Source organism: Crinia signifera, chromosome 3 (genome assembly GCF_055691185.1).
Source record: "Crinia signifera chromosome 3, ASM5569118v1, whole genome shotgun sequence".
Lineage (NCBI taxonomy): Eukaryota > Metazoa > Chordata > Amphibia > Anura > Myobatrachidae > Crinia > Crinia signifera.
This window is the reverse complement of record NC_139219.1, coordinates 230,193,178-230,207,241: the sequence shown is the minus strand read 5'-3', so window position 1 is coordinate 230,207,241 and position 14,064 is coordinate 230,193,178. Positions and strand designations below refer to the sequence as shown.

At 46.0% G+C, this 14,064-nt stretch overlaps 1 long non-coding RNA gene across 1 annotated transcript; it reads right to left on the bottom strand.

Annotated features, from left to right (window-relative positions):
- Positions 1 to 205: 205 nt before the first annotated feature.
- On the bottom strand, positions 206 to 2,038 carry LOC146062674 (uncharacterized). Its single transcript, XR_014471458.1, has 2 exons — positions 1,362 to 2,038; positions 206 to 343 (listed from the first exon to the last, which is right to left on the bottom strand). It is a non-coding gene; the product is annotated as an uncharacterized LOC146062674 (long non-coding RNA).
- Positions 2,039 to 14,064: the final 12,026 nt, after the last annotated feature.

Genomic DNA, 14,064 nt, shown 5'->3' with positions numbered 1-14,064 from the left:
CTAATCTATACTGAACCGCATTCCTACTACATTCATTACACACATTAACCCTTACAGCATGTGACCCGAACATACATCTATATACACTATTTACATTTGGCTTATTTAAAAGATTTTAAACAAGTTACACATATACTTTTGCATGTTAGGAAAAAACACTGACAACTTTGAACTGTAAATAACTATTTATTATTATAATTAACACATTATCAAAAAAAGGAATAAAAAATACATTAATTTTCCCCATCAAGGAGCCTGTCCAATTCGGACATCATCTGCCGCATGTGGCCTCGCATTCGTAGGAGGGCCCCACGGAGACCCTCCTCTGCTTGGGCAGGCTCATCTGTGGACCAAATACAAAGTGAAAAATTAATAATGATATTCATGCATACATTTAACATAGTCATACCTACATTTTAAACATGCACCGTCACAGGTGTGTGTGTATATGTATGTATATATATAGAGACACATATATAACTATATATATGACACATACACCTATACATACATGCATACATACTACATGGAAAGCCTGATTTTTGCCCTATACCCTTTACTCTGTAGAACACCTCACAGTCATACTGCTCCTTCTCAATCCAAACCCACCCATGACTAAGCTCTGAGAAGCATGTCACGCGCTGCACCAATCACAATTCTGCAAACAAAGTTCAGTGTCTGTTATATGATGGAGCCTGGCAGGGGAGTTACACAACTCTCAGGAATGCTCAGTACATTTGTGCAATCAAGCATGGCTTGTCTGCTGATGGTCTGCTCCATAAATCATTGTCATAATGCCAGTTAGGGGAAGCTGCAGCACTAACCCACTCCCATGCTCAAAAGCATTACTAAGACCAAATCAACACACAATTATGGTGCAAAACATACATGCAGACCGCAGGGGGTGGTTAGCTAGAGGAGGGCCCAGGGGCACTGACCACTTGTTACTCCAGTCTAAGCCACGCCTGTCCATACTCCATTTATGCCATACTGAATCTAGTTTACAAAGATCAATCACCAGTAAACTCTACTCACCTATATGAGGCTACAGATTGTATGCTTGCAGCAGGGACATGTAACCCTTACATGAGCAAGTCATCACTTTCTTCCAGGATACAGATTAACTACACAGGTTCAGTGGCACTTAAAATCGACCTGAAAGCCATCCGCACAACCTGTGTCATTAATATGTGTCCAGGATGAAAGGGATGGTTTGGCCACCCTATCTAACCCCAAAGTGTGTCTGTTGCTACCCAATTTGTGGTTTGCCTTTATAGTATTTTCAAACACATTTGAATCACCAGTGCTACATATCAAATAGTGGATGACAAAAGGAATAATGAATCTTTATGTATACATACCACTTTCCTCCGCCTGCGCCACCTCACAGGCCTCCTCATCCTCCTCTTCTTGGTGGTCCTCCGCAGCTGGCACCACCTCCTCTTCAGCTGGCACCACCTCCTCCTCCACCAGCTCTTCCTCCTGTGGCACCACCTCCTCCTCCACCAGCTCCTCCTCCTGTGGCACCACCTCCTCGCCCATCTCGGCAGTGCCCTCCTCCTGGGCCTGGGACGCCTCTGCCTCCTCCCGGGCCTGTCTTGCTCGATCACGTGCTGTGTTTGGGAAAAGTCAAAAAAGTGCCAATTAGTGGTAATTTGTATTAAGCCTTATCAACCTATAAATGCAAAGGTTATAAGTACTGATAATTGTACAGGCAAACAGCTCCTTAGTGGCCTTTACAAAACACAGCCTGTAACATGGCAGGTATGCTGTGACATTTGGCCCATTGTAAGCATCACAAGCATTAATCCTCCCCAATAACATATTGTATGACCATTACAGGGTGTCAAACAGGAAGTAGCACACATATAGTGTATGCCATGTTTAACTCATGATCAGGCTGGTGACCTTAGTGGCTTAAATAATGTCAGTTAAGCAATCATGTACAAATGGACATTTCATGTGGAAACACTCACATCTAGCAATACTGCCCCTGATTTGCTGGAGCAAATCCGGCTGCCGACGCCTCAGGTCAGACCACCGCCGCTCCAGCTGAGCGATGGTCCGCCGCACCTGTGTGCGTGCGAATATGCGGCGGCGGGCCACCGCATACGCATTGCGCTTTTGGCAGTTGGTTATGAATGGGCCCGCCCGCCCCAGCCTGGTCTCCATAACGGAAACCAGTGTCCTGAGCTCCGCAGCTGAGAACGGTGCTGCTCTTCCATAAGCCGCCATCTTAGCAATGGCACAAATCAAGCAATCATGTGCTGTCATTGGTTGATCAGAGTGATATTTGGTATTAACTTTATTGTTCATTTTTACACTAACAGCGTGTATGCGCCCGAACAGACGGCTAACCCATTGCATCGCACACCATCCTAAACAGACAGTGTCAAATAAGATGGGAACCCATTATATAGAATCTATAACAATCACCAAACATGGGTATAAGCAACAGGTGAAATAGTCTGCATCACTAGACACTTACACCTAACTCAACAAGGTACTAAACAGCTATTTTATAATGAAAGCTATGCAGCAGAAACATAGCAAATAGTGCCAGACCTTTTCCCAAAATTAGGCCATGCTGCCATGTGTACACTTACCTTCTACTGGCCCATACTAGAGAGGTGGAATGAAAAGTAGCTAGCATCAAGGCTGAATTTGGAGTGCTTTCACATGTGATTTGGATGCTAGCACTGATTACTTGTGCCTAAGTGGTGGACTGGATTTACATATGGAATGGGTAGTGTCAGTTGTACTACATACCAAACAAGTGCACAGTACAGATGTACATTCAAATATACATTTCATGTGTGACCTCAGTTTTATTTGGTCATTGGTGTTCACACCTGCATTTAGCTACTAAATCAGACTTACTCAGTTTGCCAGGTTTTTTTGAAATATTTTTCCACAGCAAGGGGTGTGGCGTATGCGCCGCACGGTTGATGCTGCCGTACGGAACGCGGCCGTACGGGACGCAGGTTGTAGCTGATTAACGCCAATTACAGAAATAATATTTAAAGTTGTGCTAGAAAGGCAAACAGTTGTTGCAAACATGGCTGGCTCAGAGTCAGAGGAAGAACAGGTGGTGCAGAACCTCTTGGCCCGCATGGAGTCCAACACCACCTATGTCCCCCTCAACCCAGAGCAGCCAGATGGGCCATCAACATCAGGCCAATCGGCAGCTGGCCCATCCTCAGCATCAGCAGAATCATTGGGAACACAGCAGGTGGCTTCCCAACAGAGTAGCCTGGCCAGCACTTCAAGTACAGCAACCGGTGGCCGTGGCCGTGGTGGTGCCAGTGGCAGTGGCGGTGCCAGTGGCAGTGGCGGTGCCAGTGGTCGTGGCGGTGCCATTGGTCGTGGCCGTGGAAGCAATCGGGCAACAGAGGAACCAACCACCAGAAACATGGCATATGAACCGCAGGAGCTTGCCATCCTGGTGACCCGGGCACTGGATTTGATCGAGTGCCCAACGGAAAAGTTGACACACACAAGGAGATGGAAGATCTGGGAGGAGATAACGGCGGAGATTAATGCGGTGGCTCCACAAGTTCGTGAGGCGGAGCACGTTCATGTGTGTTACATTTGAGCAGTACAAGTCCAGTAATGTTTACATTCAATATTAGATGGAGTTGGTCAATGGGTGGTCACGTTGCGTGGAGGCACAGACATGTTTGCCATGTCATTGAATTGATAGTTATTGTAGGGTGAGTGTGATTGTATCTTCTAAGGGTTGTGTTTCAAAATGAATATAATCTAAGTTTGGTGTCAGGAGGCACATGTTGTATTATGTTTCAGATTGCAATGGGTGCTACAGCAAACATGAGGAGTGACATGTATTAATATGTACACTTTGATTGCAGGTGGCACGACTTCAAAGGGAACCTCAAAAAGAAATTGACCCAGCGGTGGGAACACAGCCACACCTCTGGGGCTGGCCCCATGCTATCAAAGCTGCAGCTCACCCCCCTGGAAGAGATGGCACAGTGCTGCATTGCAGTGGAGGAGGTCCAGGGGGTGAGCACCATAGACAGCGAGTCCCCAGCGGAAGTGATGGCTTCTACGCTTGAAGGTAATTATTTGCCAGGCCATAAGTAGATGTTTTGAATTTTGCATGGAATGTGTGGTAATTGGTATTTTCTCCTTCAACAGCATCCCCACCGCTTGGTCAACAATCTCTTGAGGAGGTTGTGGAGTCTGTGCCACCTGGCCCCAGTAGCAGGCCCGTGCAGCAGCAGCCGCCAATGTCCACGGCTGAATTGGCCACGTGGGGGCATGTGCTTGAAAGTTTTGTGCAGCAGGGAGAGTCGGCATCAGAGCGGGTGCGTAGGGCCGAGGAGGTGCTGCAGGGTTTGACCACCAGCCAGCAGTGTATTGCTGCGAGCCTGCAGCCTATGAGTGCCAGCCAGCAATCTATTGCTGCGAGCCTACAGGCTATGAGTGCCAGCCAGCAATCTATTGCTGCTAGCCTGCAGGTGCTGGCTGATCAAGCCCTGCGGCAAAATGAACTCCTCCTCCGCCATAATGAACTTATGGTGGAGCTAGTTACCACCAATAGGGTCCTAATGTCACCCCTTTCTGGTGCATTACCACCATCATCACTCCCTGCTGCCAGAGGGGGAAGAACATCCACCCCCTCCCCAGCATGTGCTCCACGTGACCCACCATCTGAGCGTGGCCGTGGGCGAGGCCGAAGAGCTGCTGCACGTGGCAAGGAGCCTGCCAGGGGCAAACGTGCCCGCAAATGAACTTGTGTCCCCATTAATCTCCACAGTTATGTCTTCCCAAAACTTCCATTGAGCTGTGTGTGTCAGCATCCTGTGTCAAATTCCGTGCCGAGGGTCACCACATTTGCCCGCGGTTCAAATGTCATGTTTGGTTCCCCTGTTGCACTGTTTCGGCTAGCATTACTGTGTGCTGTACTTGAAGTGTTGGTGCTCTACTTTTGTTGTGAAGCCACCTGATGTGTTCCTAATGATTCTGCTGTGGCTATTTATTATATATTATTTACTTTTAGTCCTGTTATGGTACCATTTATTTTGTGATGGTTTCGAAATTATTTTCTAAGTTGATTTAATAAATGTTATTTTTGCCCCCCAAATGTCTGGATTAATTGATACATGCAGAAGTGACATGTGTATTAGTATAATTAATATTAAGTTGTGTTCATTATTTGCAGTGTAAAAGTGTGTGAAAAATGCAGCATATATGTGTGTGTTTAGTAATGGTCCATTTAAGGTGCATTGGTTTCAATTGAAGCAGTGAGAAGCGTGTAATTTACAAGTAATGAGTAAATTAGGTGATTGTATTGTGTTCAGCTGACATTGGTTGAGGTGCGTCCGTCCTGATTAGGCGTTCCGATTGCCTAGCGCATGACCGAGTGGTGTCCGCTAAGCAATACTTGCCTTTTGGACACCGCACATTTCTTCCCTTTTTGTTCGCGTGCATTCGGTGTGCTATCCGAATGCACGCCTACCAAAATAAGTGTACTCCCCCGTGTCCGCCCATGTTTCCGCCCAGTTTAGCCCACTTTGAAACTACGCCCCTGTGTCATTCCGCATGACGCCCATAACACGCCCATATTGCCCGAGTGATTGCGGTGCACATTTCTGTGCGGTATTAGTGAGAACAAGTACGGAGACCATGCGTGGCACATGCGCATGGCGTTCCCCACGCATGTGCAGACAGCTAAAAAACGCGATCCGAAAGAATTCGGGAAAGTACGCACCGATCAGAATAAGGGCCTATGTACTGTGTTGTTTGTTTATACATCTGAAGATAGTTACCATTGTGCTTTATAGTGCATCTGGCCCTAAATGTGCAAAATAGGACTAAAATTGCCTAATTTGCCAATGCAACAATCCTACATCTAATTAATAATGCTTGTTAAAATGGTGTATGTGCCACATAACTTACATGCAGCTTCTCCAGGTTAGGTATACATAATGCATAAGTCCCATCCCCAGTACTGTATCATCATGCTGACATTGGATGGAGGAGCTGGGCTCATGTTCCTCATTTCAAAGTAAGTGATTTTGGCCTTGATATGTGCCAATGAGGACCCTGCATAGTGCTACATAGTAGTAATAATAATATTGATAACAAATACACAGAAGATAACATTTTGCAGAGCTTTACACAGAACATAGAATACTATATTTTTTATCATTCACAAAAGTGCTGCCCCATTGGAGCTAACATTTCTATTTACCATATATACTCGAGTACTTTTTCAGAACAGTTTTTATGCTGAAAAAGCCCCCTCGGCTTATACTCGAGTGAGGGTCCCACTTGAGTCAATAAGTTTTCCCAGTTTTTTGTTGTGAAATTAGGTGCCTCGGCTTATATTCGGGTCGACTTATACTCGAGTATATACGGTATACATAACTCATACAAGGGTTATTTTTATTCATCAGCCAATTAGCTACCGGTGCGGGTTTGGATAGTAAGAAGACACTGTACACCCAGAAGACATCCACACACTTTGACTGTCTGCACTTGTTGTATTTTTTAAAACAATTATGATAACTTTGACATTTATATTGAGGTGCAACTCTTATTTAACTTTTACATTTTTCCCATTCAGAAAAGTGCATTACAATAAGGGAAGATGTACCTATGGCAGCAGCGGCCTCTGGACCTTATTTTGGTCCACACGCAATGCTGTGAAATGTGCAGCATTGCATGTGGATGAATATGACACACCCAATCCACGGTGCGCGACTCATTAGACTGCAAGCTATAATCTCCCTGAAACTGCTTTTCAAAAGTATTCTAGTATGCTGCAAGGTCTGTGCCGACACCAAAAGTTATAAATATGGAGATAAAAAGAAAGGTGCAATGTTTTATTACCGCTTTCTGTTTTCCAAGCAAAGGCTGTAAATTAAGAACATTTTCAGAGAATGCAATTTTAAGGTACATGGGGTTGATTTTTTTCTTTGTCAAAAACATAAAAAGTAACACAAAATATGTTTTAGTTAGCTCCAATAGTATTAGTAATAATAATAACAATAATAATAATACATAAAAGTTATGAAAGTTACCACTGATTAAACCCTCTGTAGACTACACCCACATCTCAGCCATGTGGACCTTAATCTGACGCTGACTGCAACTGGTCTCTATTGCTATGGTGGAGATTCCTAGCTGTTACACAGATTTTGCCAATGTTTTTTACAGGAGAAAGCAGACAGTCTTCCTCCTCGTCATTCTTATGATTGTGCCACTAAGTTGGTTCCTGGCGCTCATTTGCCTAAAGGCAGACTGTATGCACTTTTGACTCCTGAAACTAAGGCCATGGACGAGTATGGGCAGGAGAGTATTTAAAAAAGGTTTTATTAGACCTTGTAGGTCTCCGTTGAGTGTGTGTTTTTTGTGGCCCTTATGCCTTGTATTGATTTTAGAGCCCTAAATAAGATTATGCACTGTTGTCTGTTCTCGTTCAGTATATGTCATATAGTGTATTATCACAGGTTATAGTGTTTATACCACTTATGGGGCCAGATTCTCTAAGCTTCAAAAGTGATAAAATGGAAAGTGATAAACAGCCAGCCAATCAGCTCCTACCTGCCATGTCGCAGACTGTGTTTGAAAAATGTCAGACAGGAGCTGATTGGCTGGTAGTTTATCACTCTCCATTTTATCACTTTTGAAGCTTAGAGAATCTGGCCCTAAGAGAGAATTGTTAATACATAGCTCTCTATATTGTGGTTTTAAACTGCCTTTTAGTTGTAAGTCTCGTATCCCCTACTGGTGGAGATGGATACAGTATTTTAGTGTAATTTAGAAATGTTCTGTTTCAATGAAGTATCAAAAGAGACAATATTAGTTCCAGCAGCCTCAGGACTGCAGGGAGTTAAGTCACCAAATGACCTTGAGTTACCCACTCGTCAATATATTAACAAATTCCCAATCTCATATATGTGGAGATGCACGGGACTTGTGTTTAAAGGTGGTTGAATTCCCCACTTTTGACAAGAGGGGTAATAGATACACTCAGGTCAGTTGTAATTTGTATATATATATATATGTAGCTATATTGCAGGCAAAAATAGTGTGGCGAGCGCAGCCACCGAGCCACCGAGCCCGAAGCGTGGCGAGCGCAGCGAGCCCCGCGAGGGGACGCGGATACCTTCACAGGTAGACGCGTCCCCTCGCGGGCTTCACAGGTGTCCGCGTCGCCACGGACACCTGTGAAGCCCGCGAGGGGACGCGCATAACTGTGAAGGTATCCGCGTCCCCTCGCGGGGCTCGCTGCGCTCGCCACGCTTCGGGCTCGGTGGCTCGCTGCGCTCGCCACACTATTATATTCTCACACCACGCCCTAGTGGATAGTAGGGCATGAAAAGGTCGGAGGACGCGTACCGCCGCCCCTCGCGGGCTCGCTGCGCTCGCCACGCTTCGGGTTGGCGTGGATCGTGGGGTGGCGTTAAAAATTTGGGGGGACATTTAAGGGTTAATGGGCTCTGTGGCCCATTTAACATTGATTCCTATGGCCAAATCGGGTGGATTGAGCCATTTAACAGTAAAATCGGGTCCATCGCGCCTTTTAACATTGATTCCTATGGGAAATCGGGAGCATCGCGTCGCGGGCATCGCGGGTACATTTATGGCCGGCCGCGACGCGACCGACACGATTTCCATGTTTAACATGGGTTTCAATGGGAAATCGCGGGCATCGCGTCGGTCGCGTCGCGGCCAGCCATAAATTTACCCGCGATGCCCGCGACGGGCGCCGTTCTAGGTAAAGAGTACCTTTTTTTTTTTTTTTTAAACACAACAGTGTTTTGTCTTTTTCCCTACACACCAATTGATGGTGTGTAGGGAAAAAGTTTCAAACTCCAATAGTTCCTTTTGTATGAATGCACACAGGTTTTCCAATTAACCCAGCTGCTCCACTCTCTGCCTTCCAAAGGCAATCCTGATTCCCACAGGCAATTTCTAGAACAGTAATAAGAGAAGGCGCTCCATAGTGCATGAAAAAGTTTTTAAAAGTTTTATTCACAGTACACACATAAAACACTGTCAGACAAAAATAAACGTAACCCCAGCGGTGGTATAAACACTGCAGATGTTTCACAAGAAGTTGGTGTCTCACACACACCAGTTGATGGAGCGGATACACTCAGCTTTCAGCCGCTATAGTCCACGGATCTCCCCGGTGCAGGCTGCCTCAGTTGGAGGAGGTAACCCAAGGTTCTGTGGTCGGAGATGACGCTAGGCCGGCCCCAATGCATTTCGTCATCGACTTCATCAGAGGTCTAGCCTAGCGTCAGTCTCCCACCCTTAAATGAGAAGCATACTAATCATGGCAACAGCTGATCACTTAACTCTTTAGATATAATCGCAATTTTTTTTGCCATAGACATAATAAACTCAGGTACAGTTACAAACATTTGTCAATACCCAAAAAAAATTTAAAAATATTTTTTTAAAACATTCAAAAATAAACATAAAAAATGAAGATACTTTTTCTTCTTCTTACTTCATGGCAGCCACACAATGGGTTCATCCCTCTCTCCCCTCACAATTAGACAGGTAGTTTTTCCCTAGGACACGCCCCTTCTTCCACCAGTACATTAGCCAGTACATTCCCCCATGTCTCTAGTCTTTTTCCTGTCTCCTAGACAGATAGACAGTGTAGTACAGGTTTTCTTGTTTTCTTACCTACTGGTAGGCGTTACGCTGCCAGTCCTGGGCTGCGTTGGGATGGCGGTGCCGATTCCCATTAAAGGAGGTCTGGGACGGTGGCATGTACCTCAGTCACGGGGCGCTGGTAGGCGGAGGGAGCCCTGGCAGTTTCCAGCCTTGAAATTGCCGCCGTCAGACGGAGTGGCTGTACGGTGTGTGCTGGGCGCCATGCGTGCGGGTCATCAGGCGTTCAGGCGCACTGCTCTGACCGAAGCGCGTTCTCTCTGCTCAGTGCTGAGGTAAGCACGAGCGTGCGGTCCACGGGGCAGGAAGTCAGGCTGTGATAAAATTTTTACCGGAGAAAAATCCCTGTGTCACAGCTGTGATAAGGAAGCTGATACCAGTATTGGGACTGTCTCCCAGATTAGTGAGCTTATGGCCTGGATGAAGGAGAACTTTGTTTCCAAAAAAGAATATCAGGGGAAAAGGTCTAGGTCACAGACCAGTCTGGATGTAGAGTGTGATATGCCTGCAGCTGCAGATACTGATGATGATGCCGGGTCTGGAGGCTCCGGTGCAGAGGCCGGCGAACTAGTGGAGGAGGAACGGTCCTTTAACTTAGAGCTGGTGGAAGTTGTTCTAAAAGAACTGTATAAAACGCTGAATTATAAGCAACCAGTTAGAACCGAATATGATGCTCTGTTCGAGGACAGGTCCAGGAAGGGAAGGTGTTTTCCCGTACATAAAGTGGTCAAGGAGATACTAATTAAAGAGTGGTCCAATGCAGATAAGCGTATTGGGCCTGTAAAGAGGACAGAAAAGATGTATCCTATAGAGGATGCAGAATTTCTAAAATGGTGTACTATCCCCAAAATAGATGCGGCGGTGTCCGAAGTCACCACCAAGACAACTATCCCTCTTGAGGATGGGGCCTCTCTTAAGGATGCTATGGAGAAGCGTATGGAGAGCGCTTTGAAGAGGCTTCACATCTCTAGCTCCACCTCTATCAAATCAGGAGTAGCTATTGCCTCCTTGGCCAGAGCCCTTTACAAGAGGATCTACAAGAGCGTGTGGCACTCACTGTTGATTATATATGTGAGGCATCCCTAGACGTGCTGGATTATTCAGCGAAGGCGTTGACCTCTGGAGTAGTGGCGAGAAGAGCCCTGTGGCTCAAGTCCTGAAAAGCAGACTCCCACTCTAAAAACAAACTTGCAACTCTGCCGTTCGAGGGGGAATTCCTTTTTGGCAGTAAACTCGACCAGATGATACAAAGAATGTCAGGTGGGAAGTCAGTAAGACTCCCCCAAGATAAAAGGGGAAGAGGTTCCAATTATTTCCCCAGGCAAAGTTTCAGGCAGGCCAGATCCTACAGGCCTGGGAGGCCTTTTCGTGAGAGATATACCTCAGGTATCTCCAGAGCCTTTTTTCGACAAACAGTTAAAAGAGGCGATAAAAAACAGTGACAAGCTGTGTCCCGTGGACAGTTTCCAGGTTGCCGGAAGATTGCTGCAGTTTGCCCACGTGTGGGAACAAACGGTGCAGGACACCTGGGTTCTAGAAGTGGTGTCCACGGGATATCATCTAGAGTTTCTTTCAAGACCCAGAAGGGAAAAATTTTTAGTTTCACAAATTCCAATTTTAAAGGCGGAGCAAGAAGCTCTGGCCCTAAGTATAAAAGATCTGGCGGATTCGGGGGCAGTGGAACCTGTTCCAGAAGCAGAGAGAGGCCTAGGGTTTTACTCCCGCCTGTTCGTTGTAACAAAAAGTTCTGGAGGTTTCAGGACAATCTTGGATTTAAGAGATTTAAACCCCAGAATCTGGAAGCGCAAGTTCCACATGGAGACAGCCAAGACCATCCTTATGGGGCTGAGAAGGGAAGACTACCTGGTCTCAATAGACCTAAAGGACGCTTATTTTCATGTCCCTATCTGTATACCAGACAGAAAATTTCTCAGGTTCTGCGTCAAAAGAAACCATCTTCAGTTTACCTGCCTTCCCTTTGGTCTCACATCCTCACCGAGGGTATTTACAAAAGTGCTTGTGGTCATGATAGAGTGCTTAAGGAAAAAGAACATAGCAATCTGGGCCTATCTGGACGATCTACTCATCTCAGCAAGGTCAGAGGCAGAAGCCGTCCGAGATGCAGACACAGTGGTTCAGTTTTTACAGGATCACGGGTGGTTGATCAATTGGAACAAGAGCCATCTGTGCCCTACACAAACCATCCAGTATCTAGGCCTCATCATAGACACATTGCAGTTCGAGGTCACCCTGACCGACCAGAGGTGCAGCAAAATTCAAGAGCTGGTAGACGTAATCCAAAGAAATCGGAAAGTCCCTCTAAGGCTGGCAATGAGTCTCTTGGGGATGATGTCTTCTACAGTAGAAGTGGTTCCTTGGGCCAGATGGCATATGAGGACGCTGCAATGGCATCTCCTACCCTATACCAGGAGCCAAGTTCCTCTAGAACGTTACATCACGTTTCCTCAGTCGGTGGTGTTGTCTCTTCATTGGTGGCAAAGCAGGTACATGGCATCCAGAAAAATGTCTCTTTCAAGCCCACAGTATGTAGTGCTTACAACAGATGCAAGCGCCACAGGGTGGGGAGCGCATTGTTCAGGCAAAACTACCCAAGGTATCTGGTCCATTCAAGAATCAGAACTATCGTCCAACCACAGGGAACTTCGAGCAGTTTACATGGCCATGAAGTTCTTCTCCGGCGAGATAGAAGAATCCCATCTGCGAGTCTTTTCAGACAACATAGCCACAGTCGCATATATCAACAAGCAGGGGGGGACAAGAAGTCGCCCACTGTTAGAAGAGATCCGGTTGATCATGTGCTGGGCAGAGAAGCATCTCCGGTCCTTTTCAGCATTACATGTGCCAGGGGAAGAAAATCAACTGGCAGACTTCCTAAGCAGGACTCAAATTTTGCCAGGAGAGTGGGAACTGAAGAACTCCGTCTTCAGACAAATAACTCACAAATTCGGCCAGCCACAAATAGATCTCATGGCGACTCCAGAGAATGCGAAGGTCCATCGATTCTTTTCCAGACGCCCAGCGCGGGATCAGAAGGCGTGGATGCTCTGTCCCAGAGGTGGGAGTTCTCCCTGGTATACATTTTTCCACCTTTTCCACTCATCCACAAAGTACTGTGGAAAATCAGATCGGAGAGAGTTCGCGCAATAGTCATTCTTCCATACTGGCCCAGAAGGTCCTGGTTTCCAATGGCAGAGAGCATGGCGGTGGCGGAGCCATGGTTTCTACCAGTGTCGCACGATCTTCTGATGCAGGGCCCAGTAATGTGCCAGGACCCGCAGAAGTTACATTTTAGCGGCGTGGAGTTTGAAAGGAAGCAATTAACAGATAAAGGTTTGTCGGCGGTCGTAGTAGACATGCTTTTTCAAGCAAGGAAGAAGGTTTCCTCTGATATATATTATAGAATCTGGAGGATCTTCGCTGGATGGTCTAAAAATAAGTTTTCTTTTCCCAAGGCTAGGGTAGCACACGTTCTACAATTTCTTTGTGAAGGCTTCAATAAAGGCCTATCAATAGCGACCCTGAAAGTACAAGTTTCGGCTCTTAGTGTCCTATTGGATAGGAAGTTGGCAGACCAAGGGTTGATAAAAAGATTTTTTCAAGCAGCAAAGAGAATCCGTCCAAAGGTTAGACCAATGATTCCTCAGTGGGATCTCAATCTAGTTCTGAACGGTCTCATGACAAATCCATTTGAACCATGTGAGAGATCGGGGCTAAAATTTCTTACATGGAAGGTGGCGTTTATGGTCGCTATTACGTCGGCAAGACGTGTGGGGGAGTTACAGGCGTTACTATGCTGTGAACCCTACCTTAAGTTATTTCCGGACAAAGTAGTCCTAAGAACTAAACCATCATTTTTTCCGAAGGTGGTTTCCTCTTTTCATATGAGTCAAGATATTGTTTTACCTTGTTTTTTTCCAAACCCCACCAGTTAAAGAGAGGAAGATCTTCATACACTGGATATGGTTAGAATAATCAAAATTTATTTGGATCGTACAGCAAGCTTCAGGAAGACAAAAGCACTGTTTGTGATTCCGCAAGGAGCAAAGAAAGGATTCGCTCCTTCAAAACAAACTATTTCAAGGTGGCTCAAAGAAGTTATTTGTTTCACCTACAAGAAAGTTGGCCGACAAGTTCCAGAAGGCATAAAGGCACACTCGGCTAGAGCAATGGCAACTTCCTGGGCAAGAGAGGCTAACGTCTCGGTCAAAAACATATGCCAAGCTGCGACCTGGTCGTCCATACATACCTTTGCAAAACATTATGCATTGGATGTAGCTGAAGAAACTTTTGGGGGCAGAGTTCTGCATCAGGCCTTGTTCTAAGGTATTGTAGCCCACCCTACTGCTTTGGTATATCCCATTGTGTGGCTGCCATGAAGTAAGA